This window comes from Zalophus californianus, chromosome 14 (genome assembly GCF_009762305.2).
Source record: "Zalophus californianus isolate mZalCal1 chromosome 14, mZalCal1.pri.v2, whole genome shotgun sequence".
NCBI classification, from domain to species: Eukaryota; Metazoa; Chordata; class Mammalia; order Carnivora; family Otariidae; genus Zalophus; species Zalophus californianus.
In genome coordinates, this window is record NC_045608.1 from 23,055,972 (window position 1) to 23,072,800 (window position 16,829).

Below are 16,829 nucleotides of genomic sequence, written 5' to 3' on the forward strand. Positions count from 1 at the left end.
CCAAAATATGAAAGTAAAAAAAAAACTTATGCTCCCTACTTCCATGTACAAAATTGACATTGCAAACCTGTTACTTTTTTAAGCATATAACTTTTTCAATCACACTCCTTACCTTCAACCAAGTTTATGGATCAAATAAATTTATTTTCTTTTCCAAGTACTTTTAGGCCCTCTTCTCCCTTCTTTTTTTTTTTTTTTTTTTAACTAGACTCAACTCCCAACATAGGACTTAAACTCGTGACCTTGAGATGAAGAGTGGCACATTCCACCATCTGAGCCAGCCAGGTGCCCCTCTTCCTTCTTTTTTTTGAGAGTCATTATATCTGGCCCGTTCCTCTTTTCCGCCCCTTCTGCATCACCCCACCTTGGTGAATGCCTTCTCTGAGAGGGCATCTCCATAAGATCTTACTATCCACTTGCTGAATCCAAGAGCTGGGGAGCCTAGAGCTCTTCATTTCACTCTCCTCCCTGCTCCGACCCCTAGTAACCTATGGCTAGGCCTCTAATTTGTAAGTCTGGGTTTACCTGTTTGGAAAATGGGTTGAATAATAGATGCCTACCTCACTGGGGTGTTGAACTTTAATTACTGTTTGCAACATTGCTTAAGATGTTGAGATGAAAGGCAGTTTTAAAAGTCCATGTTATTGGTATTAGTAATAAAGCCGAGGAATTTGTTTGTGAGTTTGCAAGGTTGTCATAACTGGGAAAGGGGGAAAAAAGTTGATTTTATGTGGAAAAACCTTGCCCAAAAACCAGCCACAGATCCTGGTTGTTTGGTATAAATAGCAAGAACATGTTGTACCTCAAAGGACTTTACAAATTTCACATTCTTCCATGCCCCTAAAAAGATAGAACCCACACTTCCCAAGTTGAAAACAAGGAGTTACCTGGGGTTAGAAGGCAGGAAATTCAGGGACCAATTTTTGGCTGAGATCATTCTCAGTTCTTTTCACAATTTACAAGAAAAATGCAGTTAAAGCACAGGGTTTTTTCTACTGTCAATACTTTGTTTTTTCTTTTTGCATTCTGCTCACATTTCTACGAATATAGCAGTTTCTTCTTAAAGAAATCTACCATTTTTGTGTGCACTTTATAAGGGGAGGGTAGGATCATATAAAAAGCTAAAACTCAGCCCGTGTCCTCAGAGCTTTTACCATCAAGCCAGAAGATAAATAGGAACGAGGAGCCTATATTTAGAATTTATTTCATGGTGCCCTGTTATTAATAATAACTGCCCCCCTTTGGAGTGTCCAAAGTCCTTTGAAATGCTTTACTTCATTTGATCCACCGACAGTGCTAGAATTACAAGCTCTGATTTGAGGGTGAGGAAGCTCAGACAGAAGTGACTTTCCTAAGGCTACACAGCTTGCAAGTGATGGTGTTGGTACTTAAACATAGTCTTGGGAATGAGGATGGTCTAGAGGAATCGAGTGGAAGCATCTAGTGTTCTTTCCACTATACTGTCCTTCCTGGTCGTTACTCAAGAGAGTCCTGGCCTTTTGTCTCAGGTTCAAGCCAGCCTAGACCAAAGACCAATGCCACGCTGCATCTAATCCAAGAAAGGAATCACATAGAGTTTAAGGGTACGAGTCTTGAACTCAGGCTCTGGATTCATTCCTGGCTCTTAATGCTACGTGGATTGGGCAAATGACTTTACTCTACCGAACCTCTGCTTCCTCATATGTTAAATGGAGATATAATAAGTGTTCCCTTCTTGCTAGGTTCAATTAAAAGAGATAATCTATGGAGAGCACTTAGCCCAGTGCCTGACATCTATAGATCTTTCTAATGGTGAGACCTTAATTGGCAAATGAATGGTAAACACACCTTCTCCACTGAAAGAAACCATCCTGGGTCAGGCAGTCAAAAGAATTAAAAAACAAAACAAAACAAACAAACCAACCCATGGGGCGCCTGGGTGGCTCAGTCGTTAAGCGTTGGCCTTCGGCTCAGGTCATGATCCCAGGGTCCTGGGATTGAGCCCCGCATCGGGCTCCCTGCTCTGCGGGGGGCCTGCTTCTCCCTCTCCCACTCCCCCTGCTTGTGTTCCCTCTCTCGCTGTGTCTCTCTCTGTCAAATAAATAAATAAAATCTTAAAAAAAAAAAAAACACCCCAAACACCTATTTTGAGACAATGGTAGATTTATATGCAGTTGTAAGAAATAATAGCAACAGAGATTCCTTATGCCCTTCACCCATTTGTCCCTAATGATCACATTTTATCTAACTGTAGTACAATATCACAGCCAGGAAACTGATGCTGATACAACCCATCTACCTTATTTGGATTTCACCAGTTTCACATGCACTCATTTGCGTGTTTGTGTTTGTGCCTAGTTCTCTGCAATTTTATCACATGTGTAGATTTGTTTAACCATCATCACAGTCAAGATACAGAACACTTCTGGGGCGCCTGGCTCGTTCAGCCGGAAGAGCATGCGACTCTTGATCTTCGGTTTGTGAGTTCGAGCCTCACGTTCCGTGTAGAGATTACTTAAATGAGTAAATAAACTTAAAAAAAAGATATGGAACACTTCCAATACTTCCATTTCAAGGATTCCTTGGGTCCCGCTTCATAGTCATAGCCTTTCCCTTCCTCCTCACTTCCTTAACCCTTTGGCAACCACTAATCTATTCTCTTATGTCTATAATTTTGCATTTTGTCATTTGAAGAATGTTATGTGTATATATAACATCATACAGTACGTAGCCTTTTTGAGGTCAGTTCTTCTCACTCAAGCATAATTCCCTCGAGATCCCATGCAGTTGTTGCATGTATCAACAGTTCCTTTCTTTTCGTTGCTGAGTAGTATTCCATAGTGTGAATGTATCACAGTTTGTTTTAAATTCACCCACTGAAGGACATTTCATTTGTTTCAGTTTGGGGCTATTACAAAGAAAGCTCTGAATGATTATGCACAGGTTTTTGTGAAGTTTTCATTTCTCTGGAATAAATGTTCAAGGGTGCAATTGCTGGTTATTGGTTATTATATGCTTAGTTTTGTAAGAAACTGCCATACTTTTTCTCAGAGTAACTCTGCCATTTTACATTCCCACCATCAGTATATAAGTGATCCAGTTTCTCTGCATCACCACCAGCACTTGGTGTTCATTATTTTTTATTTTAGCGATTCTGATGTGTGTGTAGTTATATCTCATTGTGGTTTCAATTTGCATTTCTCTGCCGATGAATCGTATGGAACCTGTGCTATTTGTCATCCATATACATCTCTTCAGTGGGATGTCTGTTCATGTCGTTTGCCCATTTTCTAATGGGATTGTTTGATATCCCTGTTGAGTTTGTCAGGAATGTAGTTTACAAATATTTTCTCCCAGTCTGTACCTTGCCTTTTCATCTTCTTTGCAGGGTCTTTCAAAGAGCACAAGTTTTTTGTTTTGACGTGGTCCAATTTCACAACTTTTCATTTTGGGGCTTATGCTTTTAGTGTCAAGTCTAAAAACTTTTTGCCTAGGCCTAGATCTCAAAGATTTTCTCCCTTTTTTTTCTAAAAGTTTTATGGTTTTACATTTTATGTTTAAGTCCTTGATCCATTTTGAGTTAATTTTTGTATTTGGTGTGGGTTTAGGTCACTGTTCAATTTTTCTGCCTGTTGATGATCAATTTCCCCAGCACCAGTTTTTTAAAAGACTATTTTTTTCCTACTGAATTGCTTTTACAAAAATCAGTTGCCATATTTGTGTGGATCTATTTCTGGGCCAAGAACCGAAAACAATCTTGACTCAGATATTGAACTTGCGTGAACAAAACACAAGAAATCGATCCATACAAAGACTGAATGAAGATTAACATGTGATGCATTTATCAAACAGTCTAATGCTCTATGTAATTAAGTGTGACACTGTAAGAAATTGACTGTGAGTACCCTGATCATTCAAACACAGGTTCAGGGAAGTGATCCAAAGCAGCAGGGTATATTGAAGCAGGCCCTGACTTTGGGGCCGAGAGCCCTGCAATCAGACTGTGAGTCCATCATTTATCACCTGAGAGACATTGAGCAGATAAGTGAGTTAACTAACCGGGAGCCTCACCTTTTCCCTCCTTCATGGAGATCATGTTACCTGCCTCACAGGGTTAGTTTGTGGACCATTGAGATGGGGGCCTGAAAAATGGCTAACAATAAATTTGGTCCACAATAGCTATGTCAGGGACAGATCTGAGGGATGGTTTGGCGGTCTTATCCCATGTTCTCTATCAGCCCCATCCCAAGTATCCACTCTAAAAAGTGTGTGTACTATGTAAATATGCCTTACAAGTGCAGCATTGAGTCCCTCCCTCAACCAAGCTACTGTTCTTAAGCCCTTCTCTTACAGAAATTGCAGAGATTCTACAGGTCTACAATATAGATTAGGCATCTTTTCTCCTGAACATCAGAATGTGGTGGGTTTGTCCTCAGGATTGGCATTCAAGCGTTCCCGTTTCAACTTTATCTGGCCACTGACTCACTCTGCAAGTGAGGTTTATCTTCTTTCTCTGGACATCAGCTTTTCCCTGGAAAGGGGAAGAAACTTGATGCCCATCTCCTAAGGTTGTTTAAGAGTACCAACAAATAAAATGGAGAATACCTTGTGATTTCTTCATACCTTCCTTGTGTTAAGCACGGTTGAGCAGTGGTCAGTAAACTATGGCTCAGGCCCCAGTTCTGCCCTCCCCTCTCCCCTCAGCCTGTTTTTGTATGGCCTGAGAACTAGGCATGGTTTTCACATTTTTATTTTTATTTATTTATTTTAAAAAAGATTTTATTTATATATTTTACAGAGAGAGAGAGAGACAGCGAGAGAGGGAACACAAGCAGGGGGAGCGGGAGAGGGAGAAGCAGGCTTCCTATGGAGCAGGGAGCCCGATATGGGGCTCCATCCCAGGACCCTGGGATCACGACCTGAGCCGAAGGTAGATGCTTAACCAGACTGAGCAACCCAGGCACCCCAGTGCAGTATTTTTCAAAGTGAATTCCAAGGAGCCCAGATTCTAGGAGTTGCCCAGAAACAACATGTCCTCTACTCAAATGACTTTTGGAAACTGAAAACTCTGTAACTTCCTCTTAGAATGTCACCATGTCTATCAGCGTATCAAAGCTCTGAGATGTTCAACAGCAAAGAAAATAACCTGGTTACCTTTGTTGAACTCAGCATATCCCCCAATTTATTCACCTGGGAAACTTACTTTGTTCTATTTATTTTAGTGATAGCCATGTAGTATCATTCCCCAGAAAAATTTGGGAAATTCTGAAGTTGTAGGCCAATCACTTTGTTTGAAAACTGGCTGGGCAGGCCACTTTTTTTTTTTTTTAAAGATTTTATTTATTTACTTGAGAGAGAGAGAAAGCACATGAGAGGGGGGAGGGTCAGAGGGAGAAACAGACTCCCTGCCGAGCAGGGAGCCCGATGCGGGACTCGATCCTGGGACTCCAGGATCAAGACCTGAGCTGAAGGCAGTCGCCCAACCAACTGAGCCACCCAGGTGCCCAGGCCACTTCTTTGTTATAGGAACCTGCACAAGTCACCCAGCCTCTCTGAGCCTCATTGGCAGAAAGTGAAAGCTCGTTTCCACATACATAGACATTTCTGATCCTGTTTTCTGCCTTTGGAGCCACGTTTCCCACCAAGGTGTTTTGTTGGCAATCTTCCATGCTATTGGGCTCAGGGTAGAGGAGGTTTGGCCTTTATTTTTTCTCTCTGGTTGGGTCTAATTCTGTAATTTCCCAGAAAGATGGAGGCCTCCGGACCATACTGGCTGCACTTTTATGTCATGTATGTCCTGATGAAGGAGCATGGAATGGGTCAGGTTCTAGAATACTTAACCTTAAAAAGTCAAGAACACAGGACTCAGGGAGACAGATGGAACACATCCAATATAAAGGATTTGTTAACATCCAGAGACTTGTTGGAACAAGGTTGATTATTTCCTAGAGGTGCTGATGAAAGAATTCGTAATATTAAAAGAATGCAACCGTTATGGGATCCAGCCTGCACTCTGTGATTAACACAGCATTAAATCATAGAATTTCAGCAAGATTCTAGTCTTAGAATGAATGGTAAGCTTGCCTCACAGAGAGATGCCCAAATAAACCTATACTTGCTCCAATTGGTTGGTTCAATGAATAGGTCAGTTCTCTTCTGCCTTTGGGTCTTTGCATGTGCTGTTCCATCTCCCTGAGTCATCCTTTCTCTTGACCTATGTCTAATTAACTTCTACCTTTCCTTCCAGTCTCTGCTTCAATGTTACCTGCCCCCCCCAATAACTGTGGGGTAGGTTCCCTACGTAACTGCGGCCATAAATCCTGTATCTTCTCCATCAGAGCACTGACCTGGACTTCTGTTGACTTTGTCTTGCCAAATAGACTGTGAATCCCAGGAGGGAAGAGCCTGGTTTTCTCTTGTCACTGTTGTCACTGTTGCTTCTATAGAGCTTGGCATGGTGCTAGAGAAAGGGGGTACATTTGCAACAGAGATTGACTGAATGTGTACACTCTTTGAACTCCTTGGTTCTCAGACACATTGGGGAAACCGAGGCAGCTTGGCAGACTTTGTAGAGGTGTGGCAGGGCTCAGAATGGAACTGAGATCCTTTTACACTAGATGTGAGACTCTATTTCATACCCCTCAACCATTTCTTTCTTTTTTTTTTTAAGATTTTATTTTTAAGTAATCTCTACACCCAATGTGGAGCTCGAACCCACAACCCTGATGTCAAGAGTCTGACACTCTACTGACTGAGCCAGTCAGGTGCTCTGATACCCCTCAACCACTTCTTAAATAACTTAATTCCTTCCCAACAGAGCTTCCACAGCCTTATTTCAGTCTTTCTTGTCATTGCTGTAGAGGTTAAGACTGTTTTGGAGAATTATTTTATAACAAATGGGATCTTGGGGCAGAAGAAAATTTATCTAACACTCAGGGATTGGAGAAATGTGTGCCTTTGGACCTTGGATTTAAATGAGCCAGCAAATCCCTGCTAATTCTCTTCCCTTGCTGGGTCCCGTCTGCTTCATATTTAGCAAAGGAGAAAGCCAGCCTGCGTCACCCATGATTTATGCCCTGCTGTTTGCTCTCTTCCCCTAGAACATTAAACACCCTGAGCAGAGGGGAAGAAGAGGTAATCTCAGGATGCCTGGCTGCCAGACGGGTGTTTGGGGCGGGCTCTCTCCTCTGGGGGGAAAAGGGAGGAGGTTGAAATGTGAAAAAGAATAAAGGAAAAGACCCATGGGACTTCCACAGAAAAGGAACAAGGGAGTCTCTGTTTGCTTCAACCTCTGCAAAAACCATGGCCACTGTGCTGAGAGACCTAGGTGCTTGCTTTACATGTTTACTGAGTGCTTTTCCTCTCTCTGGGTCTCAGTTTCCCCAGCTGGCTAAGGAGAGTCTGGATGGCTTGAGCTCCCCACAGCCTCAGGGATCTGGAGCTAGTTGGTACAGAGGCCTTATATGGAGTGCAGTGAAGTGGTTAAACCATGTGGACTCCAGCTCCACGTCCCACTGGCTGTTTGGCTCTGGGCAAGCCCCCCACCTCTCTATAGACCTTCTTCATAGGGTTGCTGGGAACTAAAGCTCCTGGTGGTACTGGCACCGAGCCAGCACTTAATAAGAGTCTGATATTGGGGCTGCTATTCCTTAGGTGGTCCCCAACCTTGGCCTTGGTGTCCCTCTACCTGAGTTCCCTGCTTGGGGCCTGGCTGGTAGGGGCAAGGCATCCCTGCCAGCATTTGGAAACTCTGGGCAGAAGGGAGGAGGAGCTATTTTCAGTGGATTCTGGTTCTATTTGCGGCTGCGAATTGGCCCAGGCTGCAGGGAAGCTTTGGGTAGATGAAAGCTGGCCACTGAGAGGGGTGTGTTGTCTTACAGGGGAGAGGGTGGCAAGAGGAGAGGGAGAAGAAAGAAAGGAGGGAAAATGGAGAGAAGGGAATGCCTCCCCTTCCCTCCCAGAGTCTCACCCCTATCCCATCCCTTTCTATCCTATCCTCTTGCCAATTTCATCTCCTCTGCCTTCCCTGGGGTGGGGGTGGGGGGTTGGCGACTGACCTTTCAAAGGTGGATTTAATTAGTAACACCAAGCAATCCATCAATTCAGTTAACACAGTGCTCCCAACCCACAGCATTGATTTTTCTCAAGCTGAAGTGGGATTTGTATCCCCCAGTGGAATTGCAGGGTGTTTGCTAAGGCGTGAGTGGTGTCTAAACCACCAAATGCCTATATCATTTATCAGAGTGAAGAGGAAGCATTCATATTTCCCCACTGGACCCTGAGACGTTACCCCCTTCCCCCGCCCCTCCCCTCTGTGGCCAAGCAGGTGGCTTGACTTCTCAACCTCTCTGGGCTTCAATTTCTTTGTTTATGAAATTGGTGGGGGGCATGCCAGGGAGACATATTTAGAGTCCTTTCCAGCTGCAGTTCTGTGATTCTCTGATGCAATAATCAAACAAGGTGAGGCTGGATCCTTTAATCAGAGAATGGTTGGTAGGACTGGGAGGCTCCGGAGAGGATGACATCCCACTCTGTCATTTTCTAGATGAGAAAACTGAGGCCCCGAGGGTGGAGTCAGGTCAGTGAGTCAGTGGCTCAGCTGGGTCAGGAATCTGGACTTCCTACCTCCGATTGCAGCAGGCTTCTGTGACACTGGACTACCAGGTACCTTTCCCTGGGAGGACGATGGGAAGCACATCTCCTGAGCACTACTGCACATGTGTTAACTCATTTAATCGAGACAATAATTCATTTTCCAGATGAAGTTACCCACATAGTAAGGTATGGTGGCGGGTTTGTCTAATTCAAAAACTTCATCGCTGTTTGTTTCTCAAAGTCCAGTCATTTGGGAACTATCCTCATGAATTTTTTAAACATTTTATTTATTTATTTGAGAGAGAGAGAGAGAGAGAGAGAGAGCGCGAGAGCATGCATGCGAGCAGGGGGAGGGGCAGAATAGGAGGGAGAGGGAGAGAATCTCAAGCAGACTCCGAGCTGAACATAGAGCCAGACATAAGGGCTCCATCTCACGACCCTGAGATCATGACCTGAGCTGGACCAGAGTCTAACTGACTGAGCCACCCAGGGGCCCCATAGCCTCATGACTTTTTGACACAATCAGCTTTGTACTAACATTTACCATTGTTAAAAAACAAAATTCAACCGAGTAAATTTGAAGATCCAATTGGCTTTATTAAGCAATTCATGAATTGGGAAGCAGCCCTTCTTTAGCAAGGAGAGAGGTGCTCAGAGGAACTGTACAAAATGGAAGGTTTTTATAGGAAGAAGGGTGGGGCAAGGAAGTTATTAGCAAAAGAAAAGATTGCTTGGCCAGGACAACATCTTTTTGGAGGAAGGGAATGCAGGGTTTTTACTATGCAGATTACTTCACTAGCGCTGTTAAGAACATTTCAGACTTTTAAAAGGTCATGTTTGGGCGCCTGGGTGGCTCAGTTGGTCAAGTGTCCAACTCTTGGTTTCAGCTCCAGGTCACGATCTTCTGGTTGGGAGATTGGGTAGGCCCCCGGATCAGTGGGGAGTCTGCTTTCCATTCCCCTGCCCCTGCCATGTTCTCTCCGCCCTCCCCCTGAAATAAATAAATAAATCTTTTAAAAGGTCATGTTCCTGGGGCACCTGGCTGGCTCAGTCTGTAGACCATGAGACTATTGATCTCTGGGTCATGGGTTCAAGCACCATGTTGGGTGTAGAGCTTACTTTTTTTTTAAAAAAGTAACATTTCTGTTCAATTTTGGTTTGGGCACCAAAAAAACAAAAAATAAAAAGGTCACATTCCTGGGAGAGGCTGAAGCTGTAACCAAGTCTTGGTTTTCTGTTGTGTGGGGTAAATGACTTCATTCTGGGCTTGTTTCTTTTTTTAACACTTCATACTTTTCCTTAAATCAGTTCATCATTTTATATAAATAAATTTAGCCTCATCCTAAGCAACGATACCTGTGATAACTGAATTTAGTTGGCTATATTTTACCATATATATTAAATAGCTATTTAAACAAAAAAATCCAAGTATGAACTAAAAATGCCTTTGCATTTGAGAAATACCAATGAATACTCTATCCTTGTGGTTCTCAACCTTGTTAGTTTCTTTAAAATTATTGAAGACCCTAAAGAGATTTTGTTTATGTAAGTTATGTCAATTGATATTTATCTTGTTAGGAATTAAAACTGACAAGATATGAAGTTATATATTAATTTACAAAAATAGCATGATTTAGGGGTGCCTGGCCTGCTCAGTTAGTAGACCGTGCGATTCTTGATCTTAGGGTCGTGAGTTTGAACCCCACATTGGGTGTAGAACTTACTTAAAAATTTTTTTAAATGAATAAAAAAATAAGCATGATTTAAAAAGTAATATTGTAAACCCATGACCTAAATACATAAATAATATATCTTTATGAAAAATAACTAAACTATGTTTTCCAAAACAAACATTTTAGTGAGAAGAATGGCATTGTTTACACAGTTGCACGTCTCCTTAAAGCTTGACTTAATAGAAAAATTCTGCATTCTCATATCTGCTCCTGCATTCAGTGCATGGCAGTTTGTTTTAGTTGAAGTACCTGAGGACAATCCAGCCTCGTACAATGCAGATAATTGAGCAGATTCTTTTTTGATACTACACTAAAACTTGACGAGTGGAAGTTTCTTTAAGTTTAGTTGCATAATTCACATGAATGAATTTTTTGTAACTACACTAAAATCCATTGGTTTATTTTGCATTTTGAATGGATTTAAAATTTTTTTTGTTGTTATTTTATTTTATTTTATTTTTATTTATTTTTTTTAAAGATTTTATTTATTTATTTGAGAGAGAGAGAATGAGAGATAGCAAGAGAGGGAAGAGGGTCAGAGGGAGAAGCAGACTCCCTGCTGAGCAGGGAGCCCGATGTGGGACTCGATCCTGAGACTCCAGGATCATGACCTGAGCCGAAGGCAGTCGCTTAACCAACTGAGCCACCCAGGCGCCCCTTTTATTGTTATTTTAATCACCACACATTACATCATTAGTTTTTGATGTAGTGTTCCATGATTCATTGTTTGTGCATAAAACCCAGTGCTCCATGCAGAACGTGCCCTCTTTAATACATATCACCAGGCTAACCCATCCCCCCACCCCCCTCCCCTCTAGAACGCTCAGTTTGTTTTTCAGAGTCCATCGTCTCTCATGGTTTGTCTCCCCCTCCTATTTACTCCCCTTCGTTCTTCCCCTCCCGCTATCTTCTTCTTCTTTTTTTTTCTTGACATATATTGCATTATTTGTTTCAGAGGTACAGATCTGTGATTCAACAGTCTTGCACACTTCACAGCACTCACCATAGCACATACTCTCCCCAATGTCTATCACCCAGCCACCGATCCCTCCCACCACCCCACCATTCCAGCAACCCTCAGTTTGTTTCCTGAGATTAAGAATTCCTCGTATCAGTGAGGTCATATGATACATGTCCTTCTCTGATTGACTTATTTCGCTCAGCATAGCACCCTCCAGTTCCATCCATATCGTTGCAAATGTCAAGATCTCATTCCTTTTGATGGCTGCATAATATTCCATTGTGTATATATACCACTTCTTCTTTATCCATTCATCTGTCGATGGACATCTTGGCTCTTTCCACAGTTTGGCTATTGTGGACATTGCTGCTATAAACATTGGGGTGCACGTACCCCTTCAGATCCCTACATTTGTATCTTTCTGGTAAATACCCAGTAGTGCAATTGCTGGATCGTATGGTAGCTCTATTTTCAACTGTTTGAGGAACCTCCATACTGTTTTCCAGAGTGGTTGCACCAGCTTGCATTCCCACCTACAGTGTAGGAGGGTTCCCCTTTCTCCGCATCCCGGCCAACATCTGTCATTTCCTGGCTTGTTAATTTTAGCCATTCTGACTGGTGTGAGGTGATATCTCATTGAGGTTTTGATTTGGATTTCCCTGATGCCGAGCGATGCTGAGCACTTTTTCAGGTGTCTGTTGGCCATTTGGATGTCTTCTTTGGAAAAATGTTCATGTCTTCTGCCCATTTCTTGTTTGGATTATTTGTTCTTTGGGTGTTGAGTTTGATAAGTTCTTTATAGATTTTGGATACTAGCCCTTTATCTGATATGTCATTTGCAAATATTTTCTCCCATTGAATGGATTTTTTATTCATGCATGTGATATGGTAACATCATGCATTGGTCATTTGGAAAATATTGGTTCACTGGGTTATGCAGCTCTTCGAATTGTTGGCACAGTTCATTATACAATATCAAAAATCCACTTTTGTTAAATATGACTACCCATCTGAGTAGAAAAGATGTTAGGGATTGGGAAGCTGTCAAATTCATAGTGGGACATTCAAATTTTCTTTTTTTTTAAGATTTTATTGATTGAGAGAGAGTGAGCAAGAGAGAGAGGAGAGAACCATGAGGAGGGAGGAGTAGAGGGAGAGGGAGAGGCAGATTCCCAGCTGAGCAGGGAGCCCGACATGAGGCTCAATCCCAGGACCCTGGGATCATTACCTGAGCTGAAGGCAGACGCTTAACTGACTGAGCCACCCAGGCACCCCTCAAATTTTCAAAAATTCTAATTAATCTCAAATGCTATCATTTGTAACAAATACTAGCAGCTATTTGTAACAAATACTAGCAGCTATTTCATACATAGATGTAAGAACTCATGTCATATATTTTTTAAAAAAGATTTTAAGTAATCTCTACACTCAATGTGGGGTTTGAACTTACAACCCCAAGATCACAAGTTGCATGCTCCACTGATCCAGCCAGTCAGGCACCCCTCATTTGATACATTTTTGAGAAAAGTTTGCCAAATACCCAAATCTAAATAACTGTAGTTTGTATGTTGACCATTCTTTCAGGTAAAGTAAAAATAGTGGGTTTTTTACACTCCCCCCTCCCCTTAAAAAAAGAGGCTAGTTTAGCTTGCAACTCAAACAATCATATAAATGCTTTCCCTTGTGACAACCATTCTACTTCTACACATGGCAGGAGTGCTTTATGTGTGGGGAGTAACTTGTTAATGGGTATGGGGTCTTATTTTAGAGTTATGAATGTGTTTTGGAACTGGATAGAGGTGTTGGTTGTACAACACTGAGAATGTATTAAATGACACAGAATTGGTCAGGACTCAGTTGGGAGAGTGTATAATTCTTTTTTTTTTTTTAAAGATTTTATTTATTTATTTGACAGAGAGAGACAGTGAGAGAGGGAACATAGCAGGGGAGTGGAAGAGGGAGAAGCAGGCTTCCCACAGAGCAGGGAGCCCAATGCGGGGCTTGATCCCAGGACCCTGGGATCATGACTGAGCCACCCAGGTGCCCTGAGTGTGTAACTCTTGATCTTGGAATTGTGAGTTCAAGCTCCACGTTGCCTGTAGAGATTACTTAAAAAAAAAATGACACAGAATTGGTCACTTTATTTTTTAAATGTATTCTCTCTCTCTCTCTTTTTAAGTATCTCTGCACCCAATGTGGGGCTCGAACGCACTACCTGAGATCAAGACTCGCATGCTCCACCAATTGAGCCAGCCAGGATCCCCAGAACTGGTCACTTGAAAATGGTTGATTTTATGTTATGTGAATTTTACTTCAATAAAAAGCTTAAAAAGTGCTTTACATGTAATTTCCATTTCATCATAGAGGATATTAAAAAGATTTGTATTCAAAGGTCTAGAGTTAATAAAATTAGATCTTTTTTTACTGCTTTCTCAAAGATATTCTTTTTTTTTAATGATTTTATTTTTAAGTAATCTCTACAGGCAACGTGGATTCTTATACTGTACCGACTGAGCCAGCCAGGCACCCCTTGAGGGTATTCTTAAGTGAAACTGGCTTTTTGTTTACTACCAGTGCACATTAAGTGAAGACTACAATGGCTCCTAATACAGGTGGTACCACTGCCTTGATTTGTGCCAGCAATCTTACCACCACTGCCTTTGCATCATCAGTACAAGTGGCATCATGGTTTAAAAAAGGTAAATGATTTCTTTTTTTTCCCTCTAAGATTATTTATTTATTTATTCGACAGAAAGAGACACAGCGAGAGAGGGAACACAAGCAGGGGGAGTGGAAGAGGGAGAAACAGGCTTCCCACAGAGCAGGGAGCCCAATGCAGGGCTTGATCCCAGGACCCTGAGATCATGCCCTGAGCCGAAGGCAGATGCTTAACGACTGAGCCACCCAGGCGCCCCATTTCTTATTATTAAAATAATTTTGACCCATATGGGCCCCTGAAAAATCTCAGGACTCCCCAAAGACTCATGAGCCACACTTTGAAGACCACTGCTCTATGCTGAATTGTCAGTGAGCTGACCCACCCCAGCTCTCAGGGTACAGTGTGGTCACTGGAAAATCCCAGGAGATGTTGAATCACATAAAAGTGAGTTCAGTTCTAGTTCCTAGCTGACTCTGGGCTAGCAGTTCCCCAAAATCTGAGACCCCCCAGTTACCCCTGTCTGCTAGGTGGGTGGGGAGGCCAAAGAGATGCTGGAGTTGTAAGAGTTGGATAATCCACACAAAGAGCTCACTGAAGGGGAAGTGACTTTTATCATTAAGCAGCAGGATCTAGCTTTGGAAAGGCTGCATTTGGGGGACCTGAGGGACTCCTGCCTTTCAGGGGACCTTTGTGACCTCAGGAGGCCTCTATCAATCAACCTTTCCATCTGTCTTAGGCTACTTCAAAGAGTCCCTGAACAGCTGGAAGAACATTTTCAGCTTTTAAGATAGCAGGGGGGGAAGGAGGCTGAAGGGGTAGCAGGAGGAGGGGAGGAAGGTCAGGCGGGTAGAGCAGGGCGCCTCACATAAGAAATAGGGCAGTGAGAAGCCCTCACTGAGCCTGGATCGGTTTTCTCTCTCTTTTCTTGACTCACTGCACAAAGTTTAAGGCTTTGTCTTTAGTCAAAGCCCAAGAGGAATCCCATCCACTGGTTTGGCTTTTCATAAATTACAAAAAGTTTTCAAACTCATTACCTTAAAGAACCCTTACACACCTCTGTGAGGTGAGCCGAATAGTGATTAGGACCCCACAGGGCCAACGAGGAAACTGAGGCATAGGAAAGAACAAGTATGTGGAGGGGCCAGGATTCAAATTTATCTTTAGACCCAAACCAGTTTTCTTTACATTGTTTTTCTTTTTTAGGCCTTTCTCCTTGAAGTGAGTACTCAAGGCCACGCAGCAGTTTTCTCTTTCTTATTTAAAGACAATTTACGAAGTTTGCTTAATGATAAGCAGGTGGGCAGCAGTGGGGGATGACGTGTAGATGAAGTTTAAAAGCATGCTCTCGGAATCAAATTGGGTTCAAATTCGGGCTTTTATACTGCCTCCTGTGTAAAATCAGGTAGAAAAACAATACCTAGGGTGGTTAAGATTCCATTATATATACATGTAAGGCGCTCACATCGCGTCAGCACATCTTAAGATTCAATCCATGTTAGCTATTATGAGAACGAGGAGACACAAATAGCGATTTCATGGGCCCAGAGAAACTCCTTCCATGTACTAGTTGAGGACTCAGCTTAAAATTCCTTAACCCAAGTTAAAAGGCAAATAACGATGATATTCTGCCTAGAACAAAACTAAGTGGTATGCCAACGGGCCCCTCTTTCCCTGCGGATTGCAGGGGAGCTGTTGCATTGGTTGAATCTTTGCCCCTAGCCACCTCATTGGAAGATACCAGCCTATGGGCAGGCTGTCCTGGAGTCAGGTGCTAGCTTCAATCCAATCAGAGGCCATCCGACTATGGAAACCCATCCTTCGGTTTTTGCCTGAGCAGGGGCCCGGGTAGCAGAATATACGCATGGAAGGGACGAAGCTGATGGGAACCTTACTTTATCAGACAATAGGAAAAACAGGTGGGAAAGCTGTGTTTTTGTTTGTCATTCATCTATGTACCTACTATTTCCGCTCTCGGAAAAGGATATAATCATATAACGGAAAGGGGAAATAAGGACAGTAAAATATAAATAAAAGTGCAAAGTTGAGGTGGGAGAGAAAAACCACAGTTAATATGCGGACCGGAAGGGCCAACAAAAGGCTACTTACCGCTGAACTTCAGATTTAGCCTTGGGCTAAAAGATACACAATTAGCTGCATAATACTAATTAATTATCAGAAAGGAAGTATACCTGATTCTGTGGGAGTACAGCAAAGCATTTCCTAACTTTGAACTCTAATGTGATTTTTTTACTTGGGATTCTGTTTCAGGCGACAGTGCATGAAGTGGGCAATACAGTCCAGTGGCTGGTAGCATAATTTCTGTTGTCAGTTGGGGTTGGGTTTGAATTTTGTTTTAGTGCATCTTGGCTGCAGTTTCTTGATCTGTAAAATGGAGATAATAGTATCTGCCTATTAAGGCTGCGAAGATTCAATTAGATGAATTGTATAACTAAATATTAGCTGTTAATTAAGAAATTTGAGGGCGCCCAGGTGGCACAGTTGGTTAAGCGTCTTGCCTTTGGCTCAGGTCATGATCTCAGGGTCCTGGCATCCAGCGCCGCGTAGGCTCCCTGTTCAGAGGGGAGTCTGCGTCCTCTCCCTCTGCCCCCCCCCCCCGCCCCCAGCATACGCTCTCTTGCACACTCGCGCTCTCTCTCTCTCTCTAATAAAGAAAACCGTAAAAAAAGAAAAATTTGTCCACTACTTGCCATGGGCAGTTCCAGGTGCTGGGGATAAAGTGATGAAAAAACAAGAATTTTATCTTAAAGTAGCTTTTACATTGGAATGGGATAGAAACACAATAAACGTGAAAGATGGATAAATAATTGCAGAGTGCTGTGGGAAAAAAATAGAACAAATGCAAACACAGATTTCATTTGACTGGTCCTCTTAGCTATTTTCC